Source organism: Malaya genurostris, chromosome 2, assembly GCF_030247185.1.
Source record: "Malaya genurostris strain Urasoe2022 chromosome 2, Malgen_1.1, whole genome shotgun sequence".
Classification (NCBI taxonomy): Eukaryota; Metazoa; Arthropoda; class Insecta; order Diptera; family Culicidae; genus Malaya; species Malaya genurostris.
In genome coordinates this window covers 346,188,087-346,208,335 of record NC_080571.1, presented here as the reverse complement: position 1 = coordinate 346,208,335, position 20,249 = coordinate 346,188,087, and the positions used below count along the sequence as shown (strand labels likewise).

The following is a 20,249-nucleotide window of genomic DNA, read 5'->3' as shown; positions in this document are numbered from 1 at the left end:
ATTGCAAATTTTCCTATGCCAGATCTAAGTAATTTCAATATTCTTGAGGAATCAGTCGGTAATATTAATAATACGAGTACTGCATCTTTATCCACCAAAACATCTACTGCAACCAATATAAAATCAAGTACCTCCACTATACTTAACAACGGCTCGCAACATCTCGAACAAAGACGATAGGAAGACAAATAAATATTACGACACTTCTGATAAAAACAGCATCGGTAATGACGAACCAATGGATGCAAATACGATTAGTGAACCAACTGCACACCATCTCTCGCTGGACATTAATAAGAGTCTCTATCTCCTCCAAAAACATAGTTACCTGTTAGCTGTAGGTGTTAGGTGTAGATTTGAGATCGATGCACAGTGGTTCAAAAGCGCAATTTCACGCTCTTAATTGATAACTCATAGGAACGTGCTTTTTGAGGTACAGTATTTTCAGTAAAGCTGCTAAGAATGATAGACGCTATCTTTTGGCTAATTTTATTTATGTGAATATTCCCCCTCAAAGTGAGATAATAATATTATTTTAGTTCAGAGCCAACATAGGGGCTAAGTTACTTCGACAAAGTTGTTCAGAAATCATTAAAAACTACACAACTTTCTCAAACATACTATGCTGCTATCATTTCAGTTAAATGAAATAGAACCATTTTTCATGCTTTTTTTTACAAAATTTCAACTTGTCTATCATCAAAAGGCGCAGAAAGGTGCAGACAAGACTACTTACATATTAAACTACTTCAAAAGAGCCTTCATACCGTGGTTGAATTACTCGTCTGCGATCGTCTGCAGGCGAGATATGTTTTTTTCAAATATCCTTGTCCTTGGCATTTGCTATGATATGGTTCACTTCATGTCAGATCAGATTTCAGTATATATTCATTACTATGGTACTTGCCACAAAATATGACTTTTTTGCACATTGAAGTCTATAAATTGAACAGTTTAGTAGCTGTTTTGTCACGTCTTTTAAAAAAAAGCAATCATCAAATCGAATTAAGTTATGTCATCTTCTGGTAGAGAAAAGTATGATCAAAACTAATTTTTTATTTATTTGTATTTATTATATGATAGCTGGCAATGTTCTTAACCATTCAGTAAAAACCCTTCAAGCGAAGAGGTAGTGTTTCGATTGTACTGGCACGTGAGTTAACGGCTGCTACCGAGACAATTCTAAGCTTCAGGTAGTTAAAACTGCTAGTGCTCATAGCAAACGCAATATTCGGGGCGTTTCCCGACTGGAAAGCTAGCAACGAAGGCCATCCCGTTCATACGCACAGAGGTGTAGAGACACAGAGGTGCGAGAGCATAGAAGTGACGAGTCACAGAGGTGCCATCGCATAAAGGTGCGAAGACGAAGGGGTGCAAAGCAGGCATGGCAAAAACACGGATCCGTTATGCACGGTACTCACCATCACTCGTGAGCACACCACCAAAAGTATTGACTGCTACGCTTCGTGCCCGTGTTGAAAAACACACACCGAACGCAGTAGAAAAAGCACCCGTACCGGTGGTCGTGTAATTGCCAAGCAACGGTGTTCGGATTTTCGGGCAGCACTGAAGTCGAGTGTTTCTGACTTCGGCAAACACCGAAGACGAGTGTTTCCGATTTTGCCATATACGTTGCTTGTACTATAAGCACCTATAGCACCACGGTATGACGAAAAATGCGTTTGAATGATTAATTCTTTTTTCATCAATACGCGTCTGATTGAATTCAATTGATTGACAATATAACCAACGCATGGGTGCTATTTGGTGCCTTCGCGAAATTGATAACACTCGGCTCCGGTGTTTAACGAAACTGAAAACACGCAGTTTCGGTGTATGCCGAAGCTTGAAACACCAGCGCCGAAAATAAAACAGCGCCACGAGCACCGTGGCTTCGGATATTGCGTTTCGTGTTTCTCTTTGTGCACTGGCACGCAATGGCATTCTCAATACACGCGGTGGCGGTGGTTATATGAAGCACGCAGTGCAGTGCAGTGTTTGGACATGCCTGGTGCAAAGGCACAGAGGTGCTAAAGCAACCCAGTGCTGATCTACCAGGTACCAGAATTTGTACGCTGCGTAGGATCAAAAGAGACGGCATATATCGCGAGGTGCTACACTGCAAGCATCGCATTTGATCGCCACCAAGAGCAAAAGCACTGTACCTGGGGTCAGGTACAGGCAGCACAGCAAGTGCAGTGGTGTCCACAACGACGGCAGAGCAACTGAGATAGCAGTAAACGACAGAAGACTGCCAATTGGAAACAGCAGAAGACTGCCAATTGGAAATCGTTGGAAGAGCTTCACGTCGTTCTCCACGATAAAGGAACAGAGACATCAGCTACAAGGTAGATTTAATTTTATTTATTTTTTATTTCTTATATCTGAAATTTTACTAAACATAAGTTATTATTTTGATATTATTAATTTAAAAAAAAAGTTAATGTAATGGATGATCTCATGGAAGATCATCCGAATCCGATTTCGGATACTAGTAAGACCTTAAATACTCCGAGGGCTAAACATTATCCACAGGGTACCACTGGGCCATGGATAGTCTATCTTCGAAAAAAAAAAGAAAAGATTTTAAATTTGATGCAAATTACAAAGGATTAGACATCACATTTCTCTGAAGTTAAAAAAATATGTAAAGTTAATAGAGATAAAATTCGAGTTGTTGTCAACGACTTGAAACAGGCAAATGATATCGTAACCTGTAAGTTATTTGCTGTTGAATATAGAGTTTACATTCCATCGAAGGAAGTGGAAATTGACGGTGTTGTGACTGAAGCAAGTCTGACAGCCGATGATTTACTTAAAACTGGAGTTGGTCGTTTTAAAAACTCCATGCTTGAGGAAGTTAAGATACTCGAGTGCAAGCAATTGTACTCAGCATCTATTGTCGATGGAAAAAAGTCTTATCGTCCCTCAGATTCGTTTCGTGTAACATTTGCCGGATCTGCGTTGCCTAGCCATGTTTATATCGATAAAATTCGTCTTCCTGTTCGGCTTTTCGTACCGCATGTTATAAATTGCACGAACTGTAAAAAATTCGGACATACAGCTACTTACTGTAGTAATAAGTCCAAATGTATCAAATGTCAAGGGCCTCATATGGATAATCTTTGCGATAAAGATGTTGAAAAATGTGTTTATTGTGGGGAGAGTCCTCATGATGATCTTTCAGTATGCGCTGCATTTAAGTTGCGTAAAGACAAAATTAAGCTTTCTTTAAAAGCACGGTCTAAGCGCACATATGCAGAAATGCTTAAAATGGTCATATATGTCTCCCCTTTGGAAACCGAAAACGGTTTTTCAAATCTTGCGGAGCCAGAGGAATCTGACTCTGACGGAAATAGTGAAGATACCTCGTTTGTCACTCCTCAAGGGTCTGTTAAGAGCAGATTACCAAACCACAAAATACCAAAAAAGACACCTAAAATTACACCTTCTAAAAAAGATCCCCGTGTTAAAGCTAAAAAGCCAAATTTAAAACCAAAAACTGTGCCTCCTGGTTTGTCAAATTCGCAAACCAATCCAGGAACTAGCTCAAGAAAAGACAATAATCCAGTAGGCTCCGTTTCACATTCACCAACAGGATTACTGAAGTTTTCGGAAATTGTAGAATGGATTTTCGCAGCATTCAATATATCTGAACCCTTAAAGACCCTCATAATGGCTTTCCTTCCAATAGCTAGAACCTTTTTGAAGCAGTTATCAGCTCAATGGTCAGTTCTCTCAGGTTTTGTATCATTTGATGGACAATTTTCCTACCGCCGTAAATGATCCAATAACTATCCTGCAGTGGAATTGTCGAAGCATCATCCCAAAACTTGATTCATTTAAAGTTTTGTATCATAGTCAAAAATGTGATGAATTTGCTTTGTGTGAAACATGACTTACATCAAACATAGCCTTAAATTTTAATGACTTTAACATTATACGTCCCGATAGAGACTCTCCGTTTGGTGGAGTGCTTTTAGGAATTAAGAAATGTTATTCCTTTTATAGATTAAACATTGATTCGACTTCTAGTATAGAAGTTGTTGTTTGTCAAATAAACATTGAAGAAAAGGACATTTGCATTGCTTCGGTATATATTCCTCCAAGAGCTCAAGTTGGACAACGACAGCTTAATGAAATGGTTGAAGCCCTTCCTGCTCCACGATTGATTCTGGGGGATTTAAATTCGCACGGAATTATGTAGGGTTCCGTTTACAATGATAACAGATCATCTTTAATATATAATATTTGCGACAATTTTAGCATGACGGTATTAAATATGGGTAGCATGACACGGATCCCAAGACCTCCTGCACGCCCAAGTGCATTAGATCTATCTCTTTGCTCAACATCAATTCGACTAGATTGCACCTGGAAAATATTGCCTGATTTACACGGTAGCGATCATTTACCAATCATCATCTCAATTAGCAGTAACAAAGACATAGCTAATTCAGTTAATATTCCATATAATTTGACAAAAAATATTGACTGGATTAAATTCCAAAGTAATATTTCAAGTGTCTTAAATTCAATGGAAGAGCTCCCCCTACTTGAAGAATATGACTTCCTCGTTTGTTCGATTCTGGAGGCCGCAGAACAAGCCCAAACCAAACGATTTCTTGGTCCATCGTCTAACAGAAGGCCTCCGAACCCTTGGTGGGACAAAGAGTGCTCAGATGCTAAGTACGCGAAACAAAATGCTTTCAAGAAGACGTTTTAAAACGAGGAGGAGGAATTCCTCAGAATTTTGAAAATTTCTTGACTTTAGAAACCAAGTATAAGAGCATACTTCGGGCCAAGAAATGTAGCTATTGGAGACATTTTGTCGAAGGTTTGTTAAGAGAAACCTCAACGAGCACTCTTTGGAATACGGCCAGACAAATGAGGAATCGTAACGTAGGAAATGAGAGTGAGGAATACTCGAATCGATGGATATTTGATTTCGCTAGGAAAGTTTGTCCAGATTCCGTTCCTACGCATAGCATTATTAGGGAGTCTTCTTCAAATGATGATTCCATTGATAGCCCCTTTTCAATGATAAAATTTTCCATAGCACCCATGTCTTGTAACAATAACGCTCCTGAGTTGGACAGAACCAAATTCAACTTGGTGAAGAATCTGCCCGACCTCGCAAAAGACGTTTGTTGGAATTATTCAACAAGTTTCTTGAGCAAAAAATTGTTCCACCTGACTGGAGGCAAGTGAAAGTTATCGCCATTCAAACGCCGGGGAAACCAGCTTCCAATCACAACTCATATAGACCCATTGCGATGTTGTCCTGCATCAGAAAATTGTTCGAAAAAATTATTCTACGGCGTCTCGACACTTGGGTCGAGACGAACGGTTTGCTGTCAGATACTCAGTTTGGCTTCCGTAGAAATAAAGGGATGAATGATTGCCTTGCATTACTTTCGTCTGACATCCAAATTGCCTTCGCTCAAAAACAACAAATGGCATCTGTATTTTTAGACATTAAAGGAGCATTTGATTTAGTTTCCATTGATGTTCTTTCAGACAAGCTCCACCAACATGGACTTCCAACGGTTATAAATAACTATTTGCACCTTCTGTCAGAGAAGTGCATGTATTTTTCACATGCCGATTTGGTAACAATCAGAATTAGTTACATGGGTCTCCCGCAAGGCTCATGCCTCAGTCCGCTCCTGTATAATTTCTATGTAAACGACATTGACAGTTGTCTCGTAACCCCATGTACACTAAGACAATTGGCAGATGATGGCGTGGTTTCAGTTACTGGACCCAAAGCTATTGATCTGCATAAACCATTGCAAGATACCTTAGATAACTTGTCCGTTTGGGCTGTTCATCTGGGTATCGAATTCTCTGCGGAGAAAACAGAGTTAGTCGTCTTTTCAAGAAAGCATGATCCCGCGCAGCTTCAGCTTCATATGATGGGAAGAATGATCCAACAGGTTTTGACTTTCAAATACCTTGGGGTGTGGTTTGATTCCAAATGCACGTGGGGAGGACACATTAGGTTTCTGATAACAAAATGCCAACAAAGAGTAAATTTTCTTCGAACAATAACAGGATCTTGGTGGGGTGCTCATCCGGAAAATCTAATAAGACAACTATACTTTCAGTGATGGAATATGGATGCGTTTGCTTTCGTTCCGCTGCAAACTCTCATATTATCAAACTGGAGCGAATTCAGTATCGTTGTTTGCGAATTGCCTTAGGCTGCATGCACTCGACACATACAATGAGTCTTGAAGTTCTGGCGGGAGTTCATCCATTGAAGGATCGTTTTTGGGAGCTTTCATCGTGACTGCTAATAAGATGTGAGGTACTGAATCCCCTGGTTATTAGTAACTTCGAAAAATTAGTCGAGCTTCAATTTCAAACAAGATTCATGACAGTATATTCCAACCATATGTCACAGGAAATCAACCCTTCAAGATATATTGCTATCCGTGACACCCTCCTAAATGCCCCTGACTCGACTTTGTTTTTTCGACACATCCATGCAGCGTGAAATGCGTGGAATCCCGGAACACATACGCTCGATGGAAATCCCAAAAGTATTTTCAAGTAAGTTCAGGCATATTGACTCTGAGAAAATGTTTTTCACGGACGGATCACGAATTGAAGAGGCTACTGGGTTTGGTATATTCAACAATAATGTTTCGGCATCATTTAGGCTACATGAACCTGCATCTGTTTATATAGCAGAGCTAGCAGCAGTTCATTATAGTTTGAGTGTAATCGTCACATTATCTCCAAACCATTATTTCCTCTTCACAGATAGTCTGAGTGCAATTGAAGCCATTTGCTTGAACGCTGCTGGCAAAAATGAACCGTTTTTCTTGGGCAAAAAAAAAACAGTGCCTGAACGACATCTTGAACAATAATTATCAAATCATAATAGTTTGAGTCCCGGCTCATTGCTCCATTCCAGGCAATGAAAGAGCCGATATTTTAGCCAAATGTGGTGCTATTGAGGCTGAAATTTATGAGAGACCGATTGCTTTCAACGAATTCTATAGCTCGTCTCGCCAAAGAACACTTGCCAGCTGACAAGCTTCTTGGGATAGACATGATCTGGGTCGGTGGATGCACTCAATTATTCCTCAAATATCGACTAAGGCATGGTTCAGGGGACTGGATGTGAGTAGGAATTTCATTCGTGTGATGTCCAGACTCATGTCCAATCACTACACGTTAGATGCACATCTCCTTCGAATTGGGCTCTCCGAGACTAATCATTGTGCTTGCGGAGAAGGTTATCGGGATATTGATCATGTCGTTTGGACATGCGCGGAGTATCGTGATGTCAGATCTCAACTAATAAATTCCTTGCGTACTCAAGGTAGACTATCCAATGTCCCAGTTCGCGACATTCTTGCTTGTCGTGACGTTCCTTACATGAAACTTTTTTATTATTTCATTAGGTCCATTGGAGTTCCAATTTAAATTTTATTTTATGTTAGACTGTTTTCTCTTCCATGAGTTCAACCAATAGCCAACTATATGATGTGATGAACTGATACAAACAAACCTGAAATAGTTATAAGATCATGTACAAAATAAATGTATTTTATTTAATGTAATTTAAAATAGCAACTCGCTTGATAAAAACAGTGTTTAGATTAACTAATGAATACCAACATACTAATATGATATTCGAAATGTATTAGGTTTAAAGCACTATGTATTGTGGATGCCACGGCGAAGAAAAAATTATGTATATTGCCTATGAAATAAACGTAATCATGAGAAAAAAATAGATCGATTTTTAACCAATTTTTCAATAATATTCTATCGAAATACTAAAACGACGTTTCCATACATGTTTAAGTTGGAAGTTTTCGAATCGATTGGTTGTTAACTTCACAATCTATCAACAAATGACTGAGTTATTAACGTTCAAAATTATGACAGAAAAAGGTTACGCTGGGCTATTTTTGAAACTTTTCATTGACACTCGGCCCAGTATAGTGAAAAGTAAGACATTTGAAATGCTAAAAATATTTTTACCAAATTATTAATCAGAAACAAGCAATGAAAGAGAGCCTCTGAATGTTTGCAGGCATCCTTTAGTAAATGCATTCAAATATTTCTATTTCGTCGGATTGTCAACAGCAATCTGAAGCCTCTGTTGTATTTCTTAAGCTCAGTTTGTGAAATGCAGCTATTTGAATAAACTCACAGGCTTGCTTTGAAACGTAAACTTAACCAGGCTTTTACTGTGGCAGTACCACTGAAGAACATCTCAGCTGAAATGGTACCTTTCTGAATTTGCTCAGAATTTCATTACTGCTTCCATTTAGTTAATGATAAAAAGCTTGTTTTCAGTTCGCAGCAGTAAATTGCTTGCCTGATCATTAATTTCTGGGTGAATTCGATAGCTATAATAATGTAAAATTTTCTGGATCCGAGAATAAAATCAAAATTTTTATCCAAGAATCTTGAAACAAGTTTGATCGTACAGAGGCAAGTATCATCTGTTCTTGTACTGCGTTGCCACCTGTGTACAATTGTAGTGCATTATTAATTAGACATAAATTGAAAAAAAAAACATTTTCAAGTTCACCATGAACCAAGTTGTTCGGTCGAAACGTAAAAGTGATGATAAAAGCCTTTGCTTCGTGGGAGCTCTAAACTCTGACCGGTCCGTCAATGCACGGCCTTGCCACTTCCTTAAACACTAAAAAAAAGGTACTTCCTAAACTAAACATACAAATCTGCATGTTGCATTTATTGCGCCCGTCGAGGAAGGCCACACCGCAAACAAACCGAATCGTTTGGGAAACGTTACGGGGTCACAGGACAGGAAAAACGGCACAATGAAAACACCGAAAAAAAAGAATGATACAAAACAACAATAACAATAGACGTCCGGACGGGCGATGACGGTTTGGCTGTGGTAGCAATTTTGTTCTGCACAATTCGTCAACCGAAAAGATCGGATATTTTTTGGTTGTTTTACCAGACAAAACCCATCATGCTCACAGTTCACTGCATGCAAGGGGTGACGAATAAAACCTTCGAAATGAATACAACTTTACCGAGCATCATTGCGACCGAAACAGACAAACAAAAAAAAAATAATTACTTGGACGTCCTTGAAGCGCACAGTGCACTTCATTATTCGAAGCGAACCCGAAAACTGAATCGAAACTGAATTTGTAGCTAAATCATGTTCGCTTTGTCCAACACCGAAAAGCTAATCCAATCATTTACAAAACGGTCTAGCAAATCGTGCATAGGTCAACGTACCCTGGCTCACATTAAACGCGTTCGTTGCGTTTTTCCCATGTTTCATAGTTTGCGTTCACATGTGCCAATTTTCTGATTGTTTATTTTTTTCTCGTACTCTCTTCTTCTTTTTTTTTCATCTTTCCGTTGACTTCATCATACATGGAACCCGGTGGAATGGTCGACAAAATGAGCACTTTTTTTTTGGTTTCATAATTTGCTGATGAGTGCAATTAGTATTACGCCTACGACCTGCCAGTTATGGGATTATACACGTGGGAGCTGGGGTTTGGGTTTATTTCGATCTGCAACGTACTGCAGATGTGTCTTCATGACGGGACAAAGTTCATGTGGGTCACGAGTTTATCGTCTTTGTAGGGTTTGAGAAAAACAAAAACTAATCAGAAAAAGAATACTGTTTGTAATGATTGACATTTGCCCTTTCCATTCAGTAATAGCCGTTCAACCGAGAAGGTTGTGTATAGAAGCGTACAGTTTAATAACGCTGGTTAGTTTACACGCGTTAAATACGACAACGGTTGAACTACAGGTAGAGACTTGTTGGCAGCGGCCGTTAAAACGTAAAATCGTGCTGCATAAGAGAGCCCTAGTGCTGGGCCAAGCTGGTGAAGGAAACAACAAAGGGCGTTTCCCAAGCTCTACCCAGGCCACAATATACAGCCACAAGTGCTGAGCAGGAGAGTGCAAAGGCACATTGAAGAAGAAGAGTGCAAAGGCACACAGAAGCAGGAGAGTGCAAAAGCACACCGGTGCGAAGGCACTTCGGTGCAGAAGCATATCGGTGCGGAGCACAAGGAAGAAGGAGACAAGACAACTCGGTCTTTCCACTGCCATACAACACGGAGGTATACACCGGTGACCTGCGCTGGTTGCAGCTGGCGAAGACAAAAGTAAATCGAAAATCGAGTGGTGCTGGATGTCAGGTAGCAGTAGCATCACATCCAACAATCAGCAACCAACAAGAACATCTAGAGCAACGAGGATCTACACGGCAGTGCAACGGAGATAGACAACAATTTCAAGGTAGAAGTTTCTTCTTTTCCTTTTGATTGAGTACTGTGTAGTGTTGGTTTCATTTATTATTTTAAAGTTTGATTAAAAATTTTAATGTGATGGATGAATCCATGGACGTAAATCCTAGCATGAATCCTATACCCCCACGAACGAAAAAATATCAGGAGAGCTCTTCTGGGCCTTGGATAGTCTTTTTTAGACGTATATCAAAGCCATTAAACATTTACCAAATTTCTAAAGGTTTGACATCACGATACTCTTCAATCAAAGAGATCATAAAAGTAAATAACGATAAAATTCGTGTTGTGGTAAATAATTTGAAACACGCGAATGATATTGTCTCTTCGGAACATTTCAATAAAGAGTATAAAGTTTACATACCCTCCAAAGATGTCGAAATTGACGGTGTTGTTACCGAAGCGAGTCTTTCGGTAGATGATTTACTCAAGCATGGTGTTGGTCGTTTCAAGAACTCTATGCTTGAGGGTGTGAAAATACTGGAGTGCAAACAACTGTACTCAGTAGTTTATGAAGAGGGAAAAAAAGTTTATCGCCCATCAGACTCGTTTCGAGTGACATTTGCCGGATCTGCGTTGCCGTCCCATGTCTATGTCGATAAAATTCGCCTCCCTGTTCGGCTTTTTGTTCCAAATGTAATGAATTGTACGAACTGCAAAAAATTCGGACACACAGTTACTTACTGTAGCAATAAACCAAAATGTATTAAGTGTGAAGGACCTCATAAAGATAATGATTGCAACAAGGAAATTGAAAAATGTATTTATTGTGGGGAAAGTCCTCATGAGGATATTTCAGTATGCACTGCATTTAAAGTGCACAAAGACAAAATTAAGCTTTCTTTAAAAGCACGGTCTAAGCGCACATATGCAGAAATGCTTAAAACGGTCATTGATGTCCCCCCTTTGGAAACCGAAAACGGGTTTTCAAATCTAGAGGAAACAGAGGACTCTGACTCTGACGAAAATAGTGAAGGTAATTCGTTTATCACTACCCAAGGGTCAGTTAAGAGAAAGAAGTCTTCTTCCAAATTACCAAAAAAGACACCTAAAGTTTCATCTTCAAAAAAAGATCCCCGTGTTAAACAAAAAAAGTCAAAACCAAAGTTGTGCCTCCTGGTTTGTCAAATTCACAAACCAATCCAGGATCTAGCACAGAAAAAGGTAATAATCCTGTGGGCTCCATTTCACAGCCACCAACAGGATTACTGAAGTTTTCGGAAATTGTTGAATGGATTTTCTCAGCATTCAATATATCTGAACCCTTAAAGACCCTCATAATGGCATTCCTTCCAACAGCTAGAAATTTTTTGAAGCAGTTATCAGCTCAATGGCCAATTGTCTCAGGTTTTGTATCTTTTGATGGATAATTTATCACCCGCCGCAAATGATACAATCACTGTCCTGCAGTGGAATTGTCGAAGCATCATGCCAAAACTTGATTCATTTAAAATTTTATTGCGTAGTCAAAAATGTGATGTATTTGCTTTATGCGAAACATGGCTTACTTCAAACATAGCTTTAAATTTTAATGATTTTAACATTATACGTCTCGATAGAGACTCTCCGTATGGTGGAGTGCTTTTGGGAATTAAGAAATGCTGTTCCTTTTATAGATTAAACATCCCTTCAACTTCTAGTATAGAAGTTGTTGCTTGCCAAATAAACATTAAAGGCAAAGATATTTGCATAGCTTCGGTTTATATTCCTCCAAAAGCACAAGTTGGACAGCGACAGCTTAATGAAATGGTTGAAGCCCTTCCTGCTCCACGATTGATTCTGGGGGATTTAAATTCGCACGGAATTATGTAGGGTTCCGTTTACAATGATAACAGATCATCTTTAATATATAATATTTGCGACAATTTTAGCATGACGGTATTAAATATGGGTAGCATGACACGGATCCCAAGACCTCCTGCACGCCCAAGTGCATTAGATCTATCTCTTTGCTCAACATCAATTCGACTAGATTGCACCTGGAAAATATTGCCTGATTTACACGGTAGCGATCATTTACCAATCATCATCTCAATTAGCTGTAACAAATGTATTGCTAATTCAGCTAGTATTCCATATGATTTGACAAAAAATATCGACTGGATTAAATACCAAAGTAGAATCTCTAGTATTTTGAATTCAATGGAAGAGCTCCCTCCACTTGAAGAATATGACTTCCTCATTTGTTCGATTCTGGAGGCAGCAGAACAATCCCAAACTAAACGCTTTCCTGGGCCAACGACTAACAGAAGGCCTCCCAACCCCTGGTGGGACAAAGAGTGCTCAGAGGCTAAACTCGCAAAACAAAATGCTTGCAAGACGTTTCTAAAACGGGGAGGAGGAACTCCTCAGAATTTTGAAAAACTTATGGTTTTAGAAACCAAGTACAAGAGCATACTTCGAGCCAAAAAATGTAGCTATTGGAGACATTTTGTCGAAGGTTTGTCAAGAGAAACCTCAATGAGCACTCTTTGGAATACGGCCAGACGAATGAGGAATCGTGACGTGGGCAATGAGAGTGATGAATACTCGAACCGATGGATATTTGACTTTGCTAGGAAAGTTTGCCCAGATTCTGTTCCTACGCAAAGCATTATACGGGAATCTCCTCCAAATAATGGTTTTATTAATAACCCATTTTCAATGATGGGATTTTCTATAGCACTCTTGTCTTGTAACAATAACGCCCCTGGGTTGGACAGAATTAAATTCAACTTGGTGAAGAATCTGCCCGACCTCGCAAAAAGACGTTTGTTGGAATTGTTCAACAAGTTTCTTGAGCAAAATATTGTTCCGCCTGACTGGAGACAAGTGAAAGTTATCGCCATTCAAAAGCCGGGGAAACCAGCTCCCAATCACAACTCATATAGACCCATTGCGATGTTGTCCTGCATCAGAAAATTGTTCGAAAAAATTATTCTACGACGTCTCGACACTTGGGTCGAGACGAACGGTTTGTTGTCAGATACTCAGTTTGGCTTCCGTAGAAATAAAGGGACGAATGATTGCCTTGCATTACTTTCGTCTGACATCCAAATTGCCTTCGCTCAAAAGCAACAAATGGCATCTGTATTTTTAGACATTAAAGGAGCATTTGATTCAGTTTCCATTGATGTTCTTTCAGACAAGCTCCACCAACATGGACTTCCAGCGGTTATAAATAATTATTTGCACAACCTTTTGTCAGAGAAGTGCATGTATTTTTCACATGGCGATTTGGCAACATTCAGAATTAGCTACATAGGTCTCCCGCAAGGCTCATGCCTCAGTCCGCTCCTCTATAATTTTTACGTGAATGACATTGACAGCTGTCTAGTAACCCCATGTACACTAAGGCAATTGGCAGATGATGTCGTGGTTTCAGTTACTGGGCCCAAAGCTATTGATCTGCATAAACCATTGCAAGATACCTTAGATAACTTGTCCGTTTGGGCTGTTCATCTTGGTATCGAATTCTCTGCGGAGAAAACAGAGTTAGTCGTCTTTTCAAGAAAGCATGATCCCGCGCAGCTTCAGCTCCATATGATGGGAAGAATGATCCAACAGGTTTTAACTTTTAAATACCTCGGGGTGTGGTTCGATTCCAAATGCACGTGGGGAGGACACATTAGGTATCTGATAACGAAATGCCAACAAAGAGTAAATTTTCTTCGAACAATAACAGGATCTTGGTGGGGTTCTCATCCGCAAGATCTAATAAAATTGTATCAAACAACGATACTTTCAGTGATGGAATATGGATGCGTTTGTTTTCGTTCCGCTGCAAACTCTCATTTTATCAAACTTGAGCGAATTCAGTACCGTTGTTTGCGAATTGCCTTAGGCTGCATGCACTCGACACATACAATGAGTCTTGAAGTTCTGGCGGGAGTTCTTCCATTGAAGGATCGTTTTTGGGAGCTTTCGTCGCGACTGCTAATAAGATGCGAGGTACTGAATCCCCTAGTTATTAATAACTTCGAAAGGCTAGTTGAGCTTCAATCTCAAACAAGATTCATGACTGTATATTTTAACCATATGTCACAGGAAATCAACCCTTCAAGATATATTCCTATCCGTGTCAGCATCCTAAGTGCCCCTGACTCAACTTTATTTTTCGATACATCCATGCAGCGTGAAGTGCGTGGAATCCCGGATCATCTACGCTCGACGGAAATCCCAAAAATATTTTCAAGTAAGTTCAGGCATATTGACTCTGAGAAAATGTTTTACACGGACGGATCGCGAATTGAAGAAGCGACAGGGTTTGGTATGTTCAACAATAATGTTTCAGCCTCATTTAGGCTTCAAGAACCTGCATCTGTTTATATAGCAGAGCTAGCAGCAGTTCATTATAGTTTGAGTGTAATCGTCACAGTATCTCCAAACCATTATTTCCTCTTCACAGATAGTCTGAGTGCAATTGAAGCCATTCGCTCAATCGCTGCTGGCAAAAATGAACCGTTTTTCTTGGGTAAAATAAAACAGTGTCTGAACGACATATTGAATAATAATTATCTAATCACTATAGTCTGGGTCCCGGCTCATTGCTCCATTCCAGGCAATGAAAGAGCCGATAATTTAGCCAAACGTGGTGCTATTGAGGGTGAAATTTATGAGCGACCGATTGCTTTCAACGAATTCTATAGTTCGTCTCGCCAAAGAACACTTGCCAGCTGGCAAGCATCTTGGGATAGAGATGATCTGGGTCGGTGGATGCACTCAATTATTCCGAAAATATCGACAAAGGCATGGTTCAGGGGACTGGATGTGAGTAGGGATTTCATTCGTGTGATGTCCAGACTCATGTCCAATCACTACACGTTAGATGCACATCTCCTTCGAATTGGGCTCTCCGAGACTAATCATTGTGCTTGCGGAGAAGGTTATCGGGATATTGATCATGTCGTTTGGACATGCGTGGAGTATCGTGATGTCAGATCTCAACTAATAAATTCTTTGCGTACCCAAGGTAAACTATTCAATATCCCAGTTCGAGACATTCTTGCTTGTCGTGACCTTTCATACATGAAACTTATTTATCATTTCATAAAGAAAATTGGAGTTTCAATTTAATAAAGGCCCCTTTTAAGACTTAGTTCTGATCCCAGCTGCGTCCATGAGTTCAACCAATAGCTAAATTAGAATAAAAATTATGTAATGATACAAACAAACTCGAAACAGTTTATGAAATTATCAACAAAATGTCTGAAAATAACAGCTTATTTTATAATTTATAGAAGTTAATCGTTTGGTTCAAATAATATTTCCGAGTAGATTTCATAATTAATGACGAGTTACCTAAGATGATATTTAAGCTATAAGAGAATATTTTTTAATAAATTCAAAACGTTGTGACTATGTTAGAATTAAATTAGGATAAGAATATTATGTAAAAGTGATGCTACGGCGAAGAAAAACTTATGTAAACTGCCTTAAGAAATAAACGTATTTATGGAAAAAAAAAAAAATTTGCCCTTTCCGATTACACTGAGCAGTATTGGCTCGAGAGTTTCGTGGTGATCATAACTCCACTGACCATAAAGTTCTTAGCGTCAAATGTCAAAAAGTTCAAGAAATTGTATTGACCAACAGGAGAGTGAAGGTTTGCAAGCTAGTAGATGCAATCAGGATCAGTACTGAGCGTGATTCCTTCTAATGAAAAAAAAAAAAAACATTCTGCTACTGGATACCTCGCTTGCTAAATCGAAAACATGAACGCAAGCACAGAGCTTAAGCAGTGTGCCTTAATATTATATTATATTATTGAATAAAAAAAAATGAACGCAAGCACACTTCAGAAACGTGTTTGACCGCACTGACGAGAAATCGGGTGAAATCTCGAAATTATTTAGAAAAATAATATCATAAAACGCGATTTTTATTGTTTTCCACGACATGGAATGGAAACCGTTTCCATTGTCATGATGAAAAAGTTATGAAATAATTTCATCGTCTCATAAGGGCATGAACATTATTCCAGACATTTTGATCAGAATGATTCAAATCAATATGACAATAAATCTTATCCCATGAAAATTTATCATGTTTTGAAAATACGTAACTTCATTCAAAACTCGTAACTCCAATTTTCTTCCCGGATATCATTTTGAACCATCTGAATCAAGTGGGTATTCGATGGATTGTATAATAGATTAAAAGAAGGGAAAAGCTGACCTTGTAGATAGTGGTCAAGTATTCATTTATTGAATAGAAATTAACTGTGTTTCTTAGTCACCGACCGACAGAGAATTGACATTATAAAAGATCTCGAGTGGACTAAGCATTTGGCTATGTCTTTCATTTGGCAACCACCCAAGTAATTTTTTTTGCCTTTCTCTATAGAAAGGTATTAGAATTGCTAGAAAAACCGACTTTCGAACGGAGCCTCGGAGACCCATAGTGTTATACACCATTCGACTCAGTTCGACGAGATCGGAAAATGTCTGTGTGTGCACATTTCGAAGATATTTTTACCGCTCAATTTTCTCAGAGATGGCTGAACCGATTTTAACAAACTTGGGATCGTTTGAAAGCTACTGTCGGGCCATTGATCAAGTTCGAAGATCAAATGGCTGTGACTTTTGGTTCCGGAGATATGATTGTATAAGTGACGTAACCGACAAAAGTTTTTCAAGTAAATTACTTTTCACTTCACCAAGTAGAAATGGGTTGTAGGCCGAAAGAAGAAAATATTTTCAATGACAATGAATCACTTAAGAAACCAACATGTATGGATTTCCATCGTAATTGTAAACCGTTTTTACAGTAAAGAGTGTACGAAACGACATCGCAGAACAAGGAAATACGCTGAAGTCTTTTTTACGCAGAAGGGAATCCGCATAACTCTGAAAAATCGCATTAAAAAATCGCATAACTCTGAAACTTCGCATAAAAAAAACGCATAAAAAAGATCTCTGTTTATACGCTAAAATTCACCCATGATGATCGGTTGCATCTCCAAACTTTAAGAAAATCAAATCGAAGATACTTCTTAATTGATCGTAGTTCCGGTGCGTTCAAGGGATTAAAGTACTTCGGCACGAAGTTGATCTCATTAGCCTCATATCACTCCAAACCATCTTTCAAGCAATGGCACGAGGCTAAATCCAACCACAGATAGACAACTAGATACTTTTGGAAGCATTCCTTTTAAGTATAGCTACCCGTAGGTTATCTCAGCTGTCACAAATTACTTGCCAATTCAAGTATTACGTGGCAAACTTTGACATATTCTGCTTTCTAACGTCTTTGGAACATTACATTGATGATGAGCAGCGAAAAACAGGAGTTCCTGGTGCTGCCGGAAGTCGGTTACCATTCACAATTTACAATCAACACACACCAAAAATGTAAATTCATGTCACGTGTTTGACTCTATCATATGCTCGGGTGATGATTTTAATGTAGTGAACGCGTCATATCAATTTCGTTGTTATCCGCCAGGAACAGTCATATTTTTGCGTAAAATTTTCAAAATTGATCTACCGAAGATTTGTGATCACGGTACTACAAGAAACCGCTATCAACGTCAAGTGAGTGAAATCTATATTTAACTTATCATTTTCATTTAAAGAATATGGCATCAAGTGTGTTGCCATATTCTTTAAATGGAAATTGTTCGGTTCTTTTCAGGACCAGTAAGTCGATCCTGAAAAACTGGGGATTGGCTAATTGGTTGAAATAATGAACGAAGTCCACAAGTAGTTTATCGTTTTTTAGGACCAACAAATCAATTCCAAAAATTGACTACGATACTTCGTCCATTGGAATAGCAAAGTCATCAATGGCCATAAAGAATCAAGAAAGAGCCCGTGTTTCTGATGTAGCAAAAAAACCTTTACGAGTTTCGGAAGTACAGCTTGCGAATTCATAATCTATTGAACAGGTCCTTCACATTTAAAGAAAATACCATCGAGTTTGTTGAACATTGAACAAATTAAATAAATTGGTCCTTTTAAGGACTAACAAATCAATCCAAAAAAGCTAAATACGATATTTGCTTCCAGAGAAACAAACAAGAACAGAAGTTAGATTGATTGGTTCTTTTTAGGACCACTAAATCGATCCCAAAGAGTTGACTAGTATTTTTTCCACTAAAAACTGTGAAATTACCATATCCGTTCGGTGTTTTTAATGTTTACCTTGCAATAAATGCTTGATGAGTTCCGGGAATACAATTTACGGAACCATTATCTATTTGAAGTTTCAAGTTAAACGCAACGAACTGAGATAGATCATGCTGGCACATGGATGCGATGCTCCGAAGGCTAGCGGTAAGATAGTTGGTAAATCCGATGCATTTGTGACGTTAGATGGATTGAAGCAAGGTGATGCGCTCTCTATATTATCGATTGATATAGCACTCGAAGAGGCATTACGAAGAAAAATCGTGCAGAAAATCAGAAATATCATCAACCAGTCACACGTGCTTCTTGTTTCTGCAGATAACATTGATATTAAGAGTGAAACGAGAGAAAAATTGATCGACTGAAATTTATTTATAGTATTTTATCAAATCAAACACCTCAAACTTTGGAAAGTCTTTCATTTTGAAGGAATGGATTTAAAATTTATTTCAATTCTTCAATACCGTGAGTTCTAATTGTCAGGGATCTTTCAATCATCGAATTAGATTCCAAATGAATTTCGCAGACTTATTCAGCGGTCAGGACTTTATTCAGGCGGTGTATTTGTGAAGTTGGTTCGTTTTTCTACCTACGTTAGGTTTTCCACATAGAAAACGTACAATACAGTTTTCTACGTAGAATTCATACACGCCACAAAAAAACCGTGTAGCTTGTCATCCCAGAATCTAGATCGATTTTGTCATACTAGACGTAAGATATACTGCAAGGCGAATTTTAAACAGCAAGAAAGAAGTATTGGGTTTGGCAGGCGATTTGCTCATGTGGACAAAAAAGAAACACAAATGTTTCGTGATGTTTTAGCACTGTCATTACGGGAAATTGATTAACAAATGGCATACCGCCAACAACGTTCAATTTGTACCCAAGAACAAATATCCTTCTAACTCACTGAAGTTGCACCCAATCAAAAAGGTTCGAGCATCCGAAAAATGGAAGTTCAGAGGGACTAGAGAACGGTGGCCCAAGATGGAGTATGAACCATTAAAAAAAAAACAAGTAAGATAGTACTACTTGATTTAATTTTCAAATGTGCTACGATTTTTCAAACCGTTCCCACTGACTACTAACAAAAAGTATCACGTCAAAAAAAATCAACAATTAAACATCGTACGATCATGCTAGGTAAAATGTTTTGTCTTTTCGAAGATTACATACCGATCTGCCAGTGATTATTGAAACACAAAAAAGAGCAGTTCTAATGATGTTCGTGTGTCGCAGAAATGCTCACTGAACACGGACCAGTTTATCCACGCTCGTAATCTAAACACAGCCGGAAGTAAATGCATACCATCGTCGTAACAGTCGAGTCATCCATAAGTGATACGTGCAGTTTACGATGAAGAGAGCAAAAAAAAACTACACGAACAACAATCGAGCAGGATACACTCTAACTATCGCGATACCGATGAATGAATGACATGGAAAAGTCGCGACATGCAACGTGACCAGGACAAACTATTACTCTACGAGATTGATCAAAACTTTGGATGAAGCAAGTTTTCATTCAGTTCTGGGACCAGTTTATTGAAATCCACAGTGTTTGTAGAGATTGGCGATAAAGATGATTGCATTTCATACGACGAAGCTTTCAAATACGAACGAATAATCCAAACAATTAATTAATGTCTAAATGAAACTCGAAAATCATGTTAAAACAATTTATCCTAATAAACGCTATAAAATTTAAAAAAAAACTGTTTTTGGTAATAACTTATTTAATGTACACTACATAATCTACGAATTACGTCGTTACGAAATTATTGGCACCTGAAAGAATATCATCTTTCGAACCCATTAAAAAGGTTTGATTTGTTTCATAGGATGTTTCATCTTTCTCGAATGA

The 20,249-nt window shown here is 38.6% G+C and overlaps 1 protein-coding gene across 6 annotated transcripts in view; it reads right to left on the bottom strand.

Moving 5' to 3' along the window:
- The window catches only part of LOC131431977 (fibronectin type-III domain-containing protein 3A), a 157,425-nt gene that overhangs the window by 18,856 nt on the left and 118,320 nt on the right, over positions 1–20,249 (bottom strand). The gene's annotated exons all lie outside the window — the stretch shown is intronic.